At 46.5% G+C, this 13,420-nt stretch overlaps 1 long non-coding RNA gene across 1 annotated transcript in view; it reads left to right on the top strand.

The window, feature by feature from the left end:
- The window catches only part of LOC134970280 (uncharacterized), a 236,165-nt gene that overhangs the window by 14,577 nt on the left and 208,168 nt on the right, over positions 1–13,420 (top strand). The window contains exon 2 of the long non-coding RNA XR_010189758.1: positions 1,312–1,356. This is a non-coding gene — a long non-coding RNA (uncharacterized LOC134970280). The remainder of the gene's footprint in view (positions 1–1,311; positions 1,357–13,420) is intronic.

Below are 13,420 nucleotides of genomic sequence, written 5' to 3'. Positions count from 1 at the left end.
TCGAAAGTGGTGTCAGCTTTTCATGTGAATCAGCCTATTGTGGTTCCAGTTTTGTCTGACGCTTCCGTTGGTCCTGAGTCCTTGGATGTGGTCAGGGCTGTGAAGATTATGTCAAAAGGACAGCCCGTCATTGGAAATCTGACTCGCTGTTTGTCCTTTATGATGCCTCCAAGACTGGTCGGCCGGCTTCTAAGCAATCTATTGCTCGTTGGCTCAGATTGACCATTCAACAGGCCTATTCTTCGACAGCTCTGCCTTTGCCGACGTCTATTCAGGACCACTCGACGAGGTCTGTGGGCTCTTCCTGGGTGGCTGCCCGGGGTGTTTCGGCCTTACAGTTGTGCCGAGCTGCTACTTAGTCTGGTTTGAACACGTTTGTTACATTTTATAGGTTCGATATCTTGGCCAAGGATGACCTACAGTTTGGTCAGGCGGTTTTACAGGGGTTTCGGCACTCTCCCACCCATTTTGGAGCTTTGGGACTTCCCCATGGTACTAAAGTACAAGACCCCAGTATCCACTAGGACGTAAGAGAAAATAGGAATTTAATACCTACCGGTAATTCCTTTTCTCCCAGTCGGTAGTGGATACTGTGCTTCGTTCCTGCTTGCCTATGTAAGTATTGGGTTAGATCGGCCCGTTATGTTGTTGGGGTAGCCGTGCTATCCTGGTTAGGTCGGTGTTGCTATCCTCTGTTCTGGTTAGCACCCTCCTTTTGTTTCTGGTTGTGTGTTGGCTTGTTGCCTCACTGCTGTTGGATTTTTTCTTCTCTCATATTATGTCAGTCTCCTCGGGCACAGTTTTCCTAGACTGAGTCTGGTAGGAGGAGCACAGAGGGGAGGAGCCAGCACACACATACACACACTAAAGGTTTTTAAAGTGCCAGGTTCCAGTGGACCCGATCTATACCCCATGGTACTAAAGTACAGAATCCCAGGTTCCACTATGGACTAGGAGAAAAGGAATTACCGGTAGGTATTGAATTCCTATTTTCTATTGTTTTATTCCTATAGTTTACACAGCGCTGTACAGAGAATATTCATCCCTGCCCCACCTGAGCTCACACTCTAAGTTCCCTAACACACAAGTGCATATACACTAAGGGTCATCTGTGGCACAATCCAATATAATGAGAACCCGTAAGCTACCTTTGCTTCTGTACTGTAATACCATATCCTGCCTTGTAGTGTACTGTACAGTACCCCATGGAATACTGCTCTCTGACATAATACAGAACCTGATGACTTGCTGCAAATTCAGTCCTCATTATTTGCTAATCTGTAATTGACCAATTTTGTTTATCTTTTGCAGTTTCAAGAAAAAACAAAGGTGACACCGCAGTCTCCGATAAACCAGGTAACAGTAACTAGATATAAGATCTGTGTAATAACGAGTGACACGGTACACGCTAATAGGTCTATTTCTATAGCCATGCTATAGCCTCCTTTATAACAAAGATCCAGGTGGCACCGGGCAGCTGATTACCACTCAGTAGCTTCATTCATTTTGCTGCTCTTGAGTTGAAAATAGACGTTCGCTTGTACATCTTTATGATTTACAGGCTAATATATGACCATAGAGGGTGTCACATGACTGAGTGCATACTGTAGTTGTAAGTGTCAGTACCTAGCACAGGTCACCGGTGGCCATCTACCAGGGAATGCCTACAGGAACCAGGATGCTTGCTGGTAGTCAAAGGAATGCAGATAGCAGCAGGGATGTATAAGATAGATGCTGGCAGGTACTGAGGTATAATAAGTTACTGCTGATGGGTAAGAATACAGGCCAGAATACAAGAGGTTGGAGACGCAGCAGTGAGGGCAGGAACATGGGCAGGCCAGCTTCTATGCAGGGCAAGGGCACTATAACCAGCCAGGAGGCTCAGCACTACCTGCCTTTTACCTTTCCCAGCAGCCAATCACACACTCCAGAGAAAACAAGCCCCCAGATCCTGATTGGAGGCCTGAGATCATGTGACCACTTTTGCAACTATCTGCAGCTGCAGTGGCGGGATGGCAGGGAGAGGTGTTCCGGCTGTTTAGTAACACCCGGGACCGGTAGCCAGCGTGAGCCAATGCTTCCTTGCGGCTGCCTGCAGCGTCCCAGCTGCCTAGCAACGTGAGAACAAGAGTTACATGCCATAATTATACTGTCCCTAATACGTTCACCTGACATTTACTTTATTATATGACTCCACCTAAAGAGGACCCCCTCAGCTGCATTAGTGTTCCCCTTAGTGGTGCACTCAGACCTTTACTGAACCTTGGAGCCATCAGTGTTCTATATTAGGGGAGCCGAGCAGTAATCTGCCACTTGCAGATGGAGAGCCGCCTGGGACCAAAGTTATCCAGAATCCATCTTAAAGGCTTATTAAGTTTGTTGGTGTAACAGAAACATTTATACTGACTGTTGTGTTCATATGATGTTCTTTACGTTGCCCAGCGGTCAGAAACTGAGCATTTTCTGGCTCCAGCGGGTATAAATAGAGATTGGTTTTGTGCATGTTTGGGTGGTCTGCCAGGACTATCTATCAGGCAGCGATGACCCCTTTTCACTGCATTTTTTGCTTTTAAAAAGTTGTCACGTTTTTTGCAGTTTGGGTAAAAAAATGTAACGCCATCTCAGAATGGCGTTATATATACTTAGATGTCTCAACGCCGTCCAGACTTTCCTTGCACAGTACTGCGCAGGTAGGACTTAACATCTGCCGCATGTGCAATATAGAGAGAGCTAGGAAACACACTCTGCATATGCAGCCTTATCGGCGGGTTGGAACGTCACTAAATATACATAAGCCCCCCCCCCATCTCATTAAACTACATGACATGCTGTCACTCTTCCCATACTCTGTCCATGCACATTTCTGCCCTTCCCCCTCAATCCACTATCTTACTCTATAAGCCAAACCTAAATATTGGCAGCACGGATGGTGTAGTGGTTAGCATTACTGCCTCACAGCACTGAGGTCCTGGGTTTGATTCCCACCATAGCCCTAACTGTGTGGAGTTTGTATATTCTTCTTGAGCTTGTGTGGGTTTCCTCTGGGTACTCCGCTTTCCTCCCACACTTCAAATATATACTGGTAGGTTAATTGGCTCCCACCAAAAATTAACCCTATTGTGTAAGTGTGTATATGTAGTTGTACAGGGGCAGACTAGATGGGCCAAGTGGTTCTTATCTGCCGTAACATTCTGTGTTTGCCCCTGATTTATCCTTCATAAATAACATTCTTAGTGGAGCTTGACATAGTAACTTTATGAAGAAGTACTTGGTGGGTGGTATTCAGTTTGCCGGCTGTTGGGATCCCGGCGCTCAGTATATTGGCGCCGGAATCCCGACACCCGGCATACCAACAACTATTCTCCCTCTTGGGGGTCCACGACCCCCCTGGAGGGAGAATAAATAGCGTGGCACGCGTAACGTGCCACCGTGCCCGCAGCGTGGCAAGCGCAGTGAGCCCGCAAGGGGCTCATTTGCGCTCCCCCAGCTGTCGGTATGCCGGCAGTCAGGATTCCAGTGCTGGTATGTTGGCTGCCGGCATACCATACTACACCCGTATTTGGTAATTAATGTCTGTCTCTGTTAAATCATGGGAAGTTTTTGGATAAGTGGGTCTGAATGAAGAGATCCCATACCTGTGTGTATTTTGAAGATTGGTATTGAGCAAAATTTCTTACAGGATACAAAATTAAGGCAGGGATAAAGTTGTACAGTTTTTCCATTTCTTTCAAAATGGGAACGAAGATCATTGCTAATGTCATACAGCCATTTTCTTTAACCAGTAGTCACGTGACTGCAGCCAGCCAATTAAAGGAGCAAAACTTGTCTAACTTCCCCACAGAATTTCGCCATTCTATGTTTAAGTGCAGAATTCTGCACTTTTCTCCGATGTAATTTGACCGTTCATTGAGTTAATGAAGCAAGGGATGAAGTTTGCAAGGGCTTGATTAGGCATTTTATCCTGAAACGTGGGTGCAGAAAACAACTTGTCAAGCATAACCCACATTAGAATAACCTGGGTAGCAATGGAGGTAGGCAGTGGCTGCTCCAGGGGTGCCCCACATCCCCCACATAATGCCAAACATCACCTGCTGGGAGTCACTGGCAGTTGGTGTAGCTACCACCACTTTAGCAGCTACTAGAGGTAGGTGTCTAATGGGGCTTGATGAGGAAATCCATGAAAAGTCCCCTCCTTGCTTAGTTTTGAATGAGAGTGAGGCAAGTTTAATCCAAGGCCGCGTTTTTGGTGTGTTCAGCCGTCTTGTGTGTTATAGGTTAATTATGTGCTTGGTGTGATAAGTTTTGTTCAGATTGACAGGTAATGAGGTTTGTTGATTGATAGGGGTGACTGGGTGGGGTCATGCACTTGACTCTTTAGGTGACCTGTCCCTCCTGCTTCCCCAGCTTTGATTTGTCCCCTAAGTAAGGATTCTCTACGGTGAGTGGGCAACTGTCAAAAAGAGTCAGGACCATGGAGAGCAGACAAATATAGTATCAATAACTGAGTGAAGTACAGAATATGGGGTCTATTCAATTCTAGTCGGAATTCCTGACTTTTCGTAAAAACGGCAGTTTCCGACAGTTTAAGGTCGAATCCAGATTCGACCTATTCAATCAAACTGCCGTTTATCCAACAAGTCCGAAATTCCGACTTGTCACATGAATCGGCGGATTGGCCGCGAATCCACGTGTTTTGTCAGATTCGCCGGCCAAATCGGACAGATTGCAGCCCTGTTTCCGACAATGTCAATCCGGCTTTAAAAAAAAGTCAGATTGGCATTGTCTGGAACGGCCAAAACCTGTCGGATTTGGCCACAAATTGAATACTGAAATGTCGTATCCTTTCCGTCAGAAAGTATCCAACATCAATTGAATAGACCCCTATGTCAGAATCATGGGGGTCATTCCGAGTTGTTCGCTCGTTAGATTTTTTCGCAATAGAGCGATTAGTCGCAAACTGCGCATGCGCAATGTTCGCAGTGCGCCTGCGCCAAGTAAATTAGCACAAAAGTTTGTTATTTTACTCACGGCCTAACAAAGTTTTTTCATCGTTCTGGTGATCGTAGTGTGATTGACAGGAAGTGGGTGTTTCTGGGCGGAAACTGGCCGTTTTATGGGAGTGTGCGAAAAAAACGCGGGAGTGTCTGAAGAAACGGGGGAGTGTCTGGGCGAACGCTGGGTGTGTTTGTGACATCAAACCAGGAACGAAACTGACTGAGCTGATCGCAGTGTAGGAGTAAGTCTCGAGCTACTCAGAAACTGCTAAGAAATTTCTATTCGCAATTCTGCTAATCTTTCATTCGCAATTCTGCTATGCTAAGATACACTCCCAGTAGGCTGCGGCTCAGCGTGTGCAATGCTGCTAAAAGCAGCTAGCGAGCGAACAACTCGGATTGAGGGCCCATGTCTAGTACATAAACTATAGGCAACAGCTTTGGGGATGTTCAGCCAATCCCAATATGAAACAAAGCTGTGTATATATTCATGGAACGCTTCAGTTATATGGGTGGCGGGTAAAGTGGTCGCCCACCATCATCCTATGACGCAGATAGATTTTAAAGGCAAAATTCAAGTGGTACAGTTCCTTTTATTCAGTAAAAAACGACACGTATAGTACCCAGTTACACGTGTAACATTTCTCTTTAATCTATTCATTCAATTCCATTTTTTTCCCCTGCGCTCCTGAAAATCCTCGGTGTAACCGCACGCCTGCAGTGAGCTGATTTAGTCACTACTGTAAAATTAACATAGGAATTAAGTGACCTGCGGTCCCCAGACTTCCGCAAGCTACTCCAACAAGCCGCCACCTCGAAGGTTAACAGGATAAAGAGCCTAATCATTATAGCGGCTTCACAAAGAAGCAATTAGGAACCTTTACAAAAGTGGTTACAAATATATTTAGGTAAAATAGGACTCAGACAAATATTAGTAGAAAGAAAATTACAGTACTTATCCAAATGAATACCTACCATAGACATTTTTAATCTACACAAATCGTCAACAAACGCTATACATGAAAAACCTCATGGGTGGCGTATCTCAAAGGAAATATATAGCCGCTCTCAAAGTGTTTTGTTCAAAGACAACCTGAGGGGAAGGTTAACAGCTGAGAGTTTTTCAAAGCCGCAGAGTAGATATTTCAAGTCGGCTTGTTAGAACAGACGTTAACGGGGAGAGGGGGGAAAAAATACACAGACGTACTCGTTTTTTTTCTATGTTCGTATCAGAAACTGTAATGTAGGAAACAGAGATTGGAAATGCTTGTTTTATCCCTGATTTAAGCCTCTTACCTAGTCTTTTAACCCTTTGCAGTATATTGTGGATATAACCCTGTATTCTGAGACGCTAGAACCTGCATTGCATATAATATATTGGCTGCAAAAAGTAAATGCAAAGTCTTTAATATACTAGTATTTTGGAAATAAATTTATTAGGTATAATTCACACCAGGGCAGCCCTCAGGGGGGGACTGTGGGGACTGGAGTCCCAGGCCGTTATAGAGATGGGCGCCCACCACTGGCTCCTACAGTGGGCTGATGCTCAGGGAGGACCTAAACAAGCATTCCCTGCCGATCAGCTCTGTGAATCCTGCATGTCCGCAGCAATGCTCCACCTATATGTAACGTCATGTGTGTGACATCACATAGTGGTGGAGTGGTGTGGCTGAATCTTTTTTTTTGGGGGGGGGCTGTCTATTTTGTCAGTCCCGGGCCCCACAATTTTTGATGGCAGCCCTGATTCACACTGTAATGTTAAATGTAAAAGGCCTGACACATCACACAGTTCCACAAAAGACTATATGCTGTTATATGGTTGACGACTTTCTGTCTGTCCCCTCTGGGACAGGGTAGCCGCAACGGCACAGGGTGACTCATCATAGGGGGCGGAGAAAGCCATGGGAGAACTTATGGGCCGCAATCGGCAATGTACAGCGAAGGTGTTGCTGTGATGATACAATTCAGAGAGAATCACATAATTGGTCTCTGGGGCCATCCGCTTCACTCTGTAAGTGGACAGTTAACTTGCGTCAGCTGTTGGCGTAGGAGACTTGCCCACTTTTTTCTGAGCGTCTGTGAGTGCCAATCGATTTTGGGAGCCTCTCGGCTGTTCCGGGACAGTAGGCATACTGATTGGATAGGATTAATCTATGGGCTTGAGATATGCTAATGCATTTGCAACTGCGGTCCCGTACGCACCAAATGTACAAAAAATAGGCTAATGCTGCAGCCACCTGGAAATGTATGGAGACGCCCCTCTGGCGGCTTTGCAGATCCAAGCAACTGCGTCTAAACACGCAGCAGTAATTGTCCATCTAAGTAATCTTATGGTCACGCAGAATGGGAACTTACTGTAGATGCTTGCGCCACGTTTTCTGCGTACGCAATCGCAAATGTAGAGTTGCCCCAAAAATGGTTGCACAACACCTGCGTTTTTTGTGCTGTTCCTCCCTTTTACCTCCCCCAAACAGTCACCGATGGTCAATCACTTTGCAAAGAAAATTCTCACTGTGAGTAGCATCACTGAGGCACCTTGGCATGTGCGCAATGCGACCATCGCGCATGCGTGGTTGGCTGGTAATCACTCAACTCCGTAAATATTGGCATTGCGAGATTTGGATTAGGGAGGAGCGTCTCCAAACTTACATCTAAATCCAAAATAGAAAAACTGAGAGCACAAACAGACTCTTATAACATTTTGTAAAATTTTAATTTGCAGTGTAATTATAAAGCGCCTCTACATCATAGGCGTGGCAGGCTCTGGGTAAGATGTACGACAAACTCCACCCCCACCGGATATTATAAACCATGTCATTTATGCTCCAATTTGCTGGTCCCGGCGTGATGTAAGCCCCATGCACTGTTTGTGTCCATATATAGGACTTGATGAGATAAGAGTATATACAATAGGATAGGATGTGATGAGATGGAAAATACATGGTTCCTATTAATTTCAGTCTTGATTTCTCTGTGATATTAGAGATAAGAGTACATCAGTAAGGAAGGATTGATTTATGGGGGTAATTCTATATTTTTTTAATTGGACGCCTTAACTAATGTGCATTCGATGGAGCAATTCAGTTGCTGCTCCGATCAGGTGCCCATTAACCGTTTTTGTGCACCCCAACCAGGACTTTAGCCGGGGTTAGCCACTTTGCCCAGCTAAGCCGGTGCTATTGGGTGTGTCAGCAGTAATGGGCAAGCAATTGAATTGCTCCAATGGGCACCCGATACTCTCCTCGAGCCAAAGGTCAACATGCGGACATTTGAGTCCACTCTAGAGTAAACAGCATGGAGACCCCGTCGAGAGCGTGGCCAGACAGGGAGAAGCCTCGTCTTTGTCACTCTTTGGGGTGTACCCAGCACTTATGGAGATGCTGGGCTGCCGCCAAGATGCCCTGCTGAAATAGCCTAGCGGGAAGATTAGACATTATTTCTGGGGCTCTTAATTAGTTCATCTATTAAGCATATTATTTTTACATGGTGGCAGGCTTCAGCGACCAATCACAAGCTGCCGCCTCTATATTGTGGCTTGTGAATGGTGCTCCTGCACCGCCCATGCCATTTGGGTTCTGCCTAGGGCCTGCGCGAGTAACTAGTAGTGATGAGCGCATGAAATTTTTCGGGTTTTGTGTTTTGGTTCTGGGTTCGGTTCCGCGGCCGTGTTTTGGGTTCGACCGCGTTTTGGCAAAACCTCACCGAATTTTTTTTGTCGGATTCGGGTGTGTTTTGGATTCGGGTGTTTTTTTCAAAAAACCCTAAAAAACAGCTTAAATCATAGAATTTGGGGGTCATTTTGATCCCATATTATTATTAACTTTAAAAACCATAATTTCCACTCATTTTCAGTCTATTCTGAATACCTCACACCTCACAATATTATTTTTAGTCCTAAAATTTGCACCGAGGTCGCTGGATGACTAAGCTAAGCGACCCTAGTGGCCGACACAAACACCTGGCCCATCTAGGAGTGGCACTGCAGTGTCACGCAGGATGTCCCTTCCAAAAAACCCTCCCCAAACAGCACATGACGCAAAGAAAAAAAGAGGCGCAATGAGGTAGCTGTGTGAGTAAGATTAGCGACCCTAGTGGCCGACACAAACACCGGGCCCATTTAGGAGTGGCACTGCAGTGTCACGCAGGATGTCCCTTCCAAAAAACCCTCCCCAAACAGCACATGACGCAAAGAAAAAAAGAGGCGCAATGAGGTAGCTGTGTGAGTAAGATTAGCGACCCTAGTGGCCGACACAAACACCGGGCCCATTTAGGAGTGGCACTGCAGTGTCACGCAGGATGTCCCTTCCAAAAAACCCTCCCCAAACAGCACATGACGCAAAGAAAAATAAAAGAAAAAAGAGGTGCAAGATGGAATTGTCCTTGGGCCCTCCCACCCACCCTTATGTTGTATAAACAAAACAGGACATGCACACTTTAACCAACCCATCATTTCAGTGACAGGGTCTGCCACACGACTGTGACTGATATGACGGGTTGGTTTGGACCCCCCCCAAAAAAGAAGCAATTAATCTCTCCTTGCACAAACTGGCTCTACAGAGGCAAGATGTCCACCTCATCATCATCCTCCGATATATCACCGTGTACATCCCCCTCCTCACAGATTATCAATTCGTCCCCACTGGAATCCACCATCTCAGCTCCCTGTGTACTTTGTGGAGGCAATTGCTGCTGGTCAATGTCTCCGCGGAGGAATTGATTATAATTCATTTTAATGAACATCATCTTCTCCACATTTTCTGGATGTAACCTCGTACGCCGATTGCTGACAAGGTGAGCGGCGGCACTAAACACTCTTTCGGAGTACACACTTGTGGGAGGGCAACTTAGGTAGAATAAAGCCAGTTTGTGCAAGGGCCTCCAAATTGCCTCTTTTTCCTGCCAGTATAAGTATGGACTGTGTGACGTGCCTACTTGGATGCGGTCACTCATATAATCCTCCACCATTCTTTCAATGGGGAGAGAATCATATGCAGTGACAGTAGACGACATGTCCGTAATCGTTGTCAGGTCCTTCAGTCCGGACCAGATGTCAGCATCAGCAGTCGCTCCAGACTGCCCTGCATCACCGCCAGCGGGTGGGCTCGGAATTCTGAGCCTTTTCCTCGCACCCCCAGTTGCGGGAGAATGTGAAGGAGGAGATGTTGACAGGTCGCGTTCCGCTTGACTTGACAATTTTCTCACCAGCAGGTCTTTCAACCCCAGCAGACTTGTGTCTGCCGGAAAGAGAGATCCAAGGTAGGCTTTAAATCTAGGATCGAGCATGGTGGCCAAAATGTAGTGCTCTGATTTCAACAGATTGACCACCCGTGAATCCTTGTTAAGCGAATTAAGGGCTCCATCCACAAGTCCCACATGCCTAGCGGAATCGCTCCGTGTTAGCTCCTCCTTCAATGTCTCCAGCTTCTTCTGCAAAAGCCTGATGAGGGGAATGACCTGACTCAGGCTGGCAGTGTCTGAACTGACTTCACGTGTGGCAAGTTCAAAGGGCAGCAGAACCTTGCACAACGTTGAAATCATTCTCCACTGCGCTTGAGACAGGTGCATTCCACCTCCTATATCGTGCTCAATTGTATAGGCTTGAATGGCCTTTTGCTGCTCCTCCAACCTCTGAAGCATATAGAGGGTTGAATTCCACCTCGTTACCACTTCTTGCTTCAGATGATGGCAGGGCAGGTTCAGTAGTTTTTGGTGGTGCTCCAGTCTTCTGTACGTGGTGCCTGTACGCCGAAAGTGTCCCGCAATTCTTCTGGCCACCGACAGCATCTCTTGCACGCCCCTGTCGTTTTTTAAATAATTCTGCACCACCAAATTCAAGGTATGTGCAAAACATGGGACGTGCTGGAATTTGCCCATATTTAATGCACACACAATATTGCTGGCGTTGTCCGATGCCACAAATCCACAGGAGAGTCCAATTGGGGTAAGCCATTCCGCGATGATCTTCCTCAGTTGCCGTAAGAGGTTTTCAGCTGTGTGCCTATTCTGGAAACCGGTGATACAAAGCGTAGCCTGCCTAGGAAAGAGTTGGCGTTTGCGAGATGCTGCTACTGGTGCCGCCGCTGCTGTTCTTGCGGCGGGAGTCCATACATCTACCCAGTGGGCTGTCACAGTCATATAGTCCTGACCCTGCCCTGCTCCACTTGTCCACATGTCCGTGGTTAAGTGGACATTGGGTACAGCTGCATTTTTTAGGACACTGGTGACTCTTTTTCTGAGTTCTGTGTACATTTTCGGTATCGCCTGCCTAGAGAAATGGAACCTAGATGGTATTTGGTACCGGGGACACAGTACCTCCAACAAGTCTCTAGTTGGCTCTGCAGTAATGATGGATACCGGAACCACGTTTCTCACCACCCAGGATGCCAAGGCCTCAGTTATCCGCTTTGCAGTAGGATGACTGCTGTGATATTTCATCTTCCTCGCAAAGGACTGTTGGACAGTCAATTGCTTGATGGAAGTAGTAAAAGTGGTCTTACGACTTCCCCTCTGGGATGACCATCGACTCCCAGCAGCAACAACAGCAGCGTCAGCAGCAGTAGGCGTTACACGCAAGGATGCATCGGAGGAATCCCAGGCAGGAGAGGAATCATCAGAATTTCCAGTGACATGGCCTGCAGGACTATTGGCATTCCTGGGGAAGGAGGAAATTGACACTGAGGGAGTTGGTGGGGTGGTTTGCGTGAGCTTGGTTACAAGAGGAAGGGATTTACTGGTCAGTGGACTGCTTCCGCTGTCACCCAAAGTTTTTGAACTTGTCACTGACTTATTATGAATGCGCTGCAGGTGACGTATAAGGGAGGATGTTCCGAGGTGGTTAACGTCCTTACCCCTACTTATTACAGCTTGACAAAGGGAACACACGGCTTGACACCTGTTGTCCGCATTTCTGTTGAAATAGTTCCACACCGAAGAGCTGATTTTTTTGGTATTTTCACCAGGCATGTCAACGGCCATATTCCTCCCACGGACAACAGGTGTCTCCCCGGGTGCCTGACTTAAACAAACCACCTCACCATCAGAATCCTCCTGGTCAATTTCCTCCCCAGCGCCAGCAACACCCATATCCTCCTCATCCTGGTGTACTTCAACACTGACATCTTCAATCTGACTATCAGGAACTGGACTGCGGGTGCTCCTTCCAGCACTTGCAAGGGGCGTGCAAATGGTGGAAGGCGCATGCTCTTCACGTCCAGTGTTGGGAAGGTCAGGCATCGCAACCGACACAATTGGACTCTCCTTGTGGATTTGGGATTTCGAAGAACGCACAGTTCTTTGCGGTGCTACTGCTTTTGCCAGCTTGAGTCTTTTCATTTTTCTAGCGAGAGGCTGAGTGCCTCCATCCTCATGTGAAGCTGAACCACTAGCCATGAACATAGGCCAGGGCCTCAGCCGTTCCTTGCCACTCCGTGTGGTAAATGGCATATTGGCAAGTTTACGCTTCTCCTCCGACAATTTTATTTTAGGTTTTGGAGTCCTTTTTTTACTGATATTTGGTGTTTTGGATTTGACATGCTCTGTACTATGACATTGGGCATCGGCCTTGGCAGACGACGTTGCTGGCATTTCATCGTCTCGGCCATGACTAGTGGCAGCAGCTTCAGCACGAGGTGGAAGTGGATCTTGATCTTTCCCTAATTTTGGAACCTCAACATTTTTGTTCTCCATATTTTAATAGGCACAACTAAAAGGCACCTCAGGTAAACAATGGAGATGGATGGATACTAGTATACAATTATGGACGGACTGCCGAGTGCCGACACAGAGGTAGCTACAGCCGTGGACTACCGTACTGTACTGTGTCTGCTGCTAATATAGACTGGTTGATAAAGAGATGTAGTAGTATGTATGTATAAAGAAGAAAGAAAAAAAAACCACGGGTAGGTGGTATACAATTATGGACGGACTGCCGAGTGCCGACACAGAGGTAGCTACAGCCGTGGACTACCGTACTGTACTGTGTCTGCTGCTAATATAGACTGGTTGATAAAGAGATGTAGTAGTATGTATGTATAAAGAAGAAAGAAAAAAAAACCACGGGTAGGTGGTATACAATTATGGACGGACTGCCGAGTGCCGACACAGAGGTAGCTACAGCCGTGAACTACCGTACTGTACTGTGTCTGCTGCTAATATAGACTGGTTGATAAAGAGATGTAGTAGTATGTATGTATAAAGAAGAAAGAAAAAAAAACCACGGGTAGGTGGTATACAATTATGGACGGACTGCCGAGTGCCGACACAGAGGTTGCTACAGCCGTGGACTACCGTACTGTACTGTGTCTGCTGCTAATATAGACTGGTTGATAAAGAGATGTAGTAGTATGTATGTATAAAGAAGAAAGAAAAAAAAACCACGGGTAGGTGGTATACAATTATGGACGGACTGCCGAGTACCGACACAGAGG

Source organism: Pseudophryne corroboree, chromosome 11, assembly GCF_028390025.1.
Source record: "Pseudophryne corroboree isolate aPseCor3 chromosome 11, aPseCor3.hap2, whole genome shotgun sequence".
NCBI lineage: Eukaryota > Metazoa > Chordata > Amphibia > Anura > Myobatrachidae > Pseudophryne > Pseudophryne corroboree.
The sequence above is the reverse complement of the archived record's forward strand: the minus strand, read 5'-3'. Positions and strand labels throughout refer to the sequence as shown.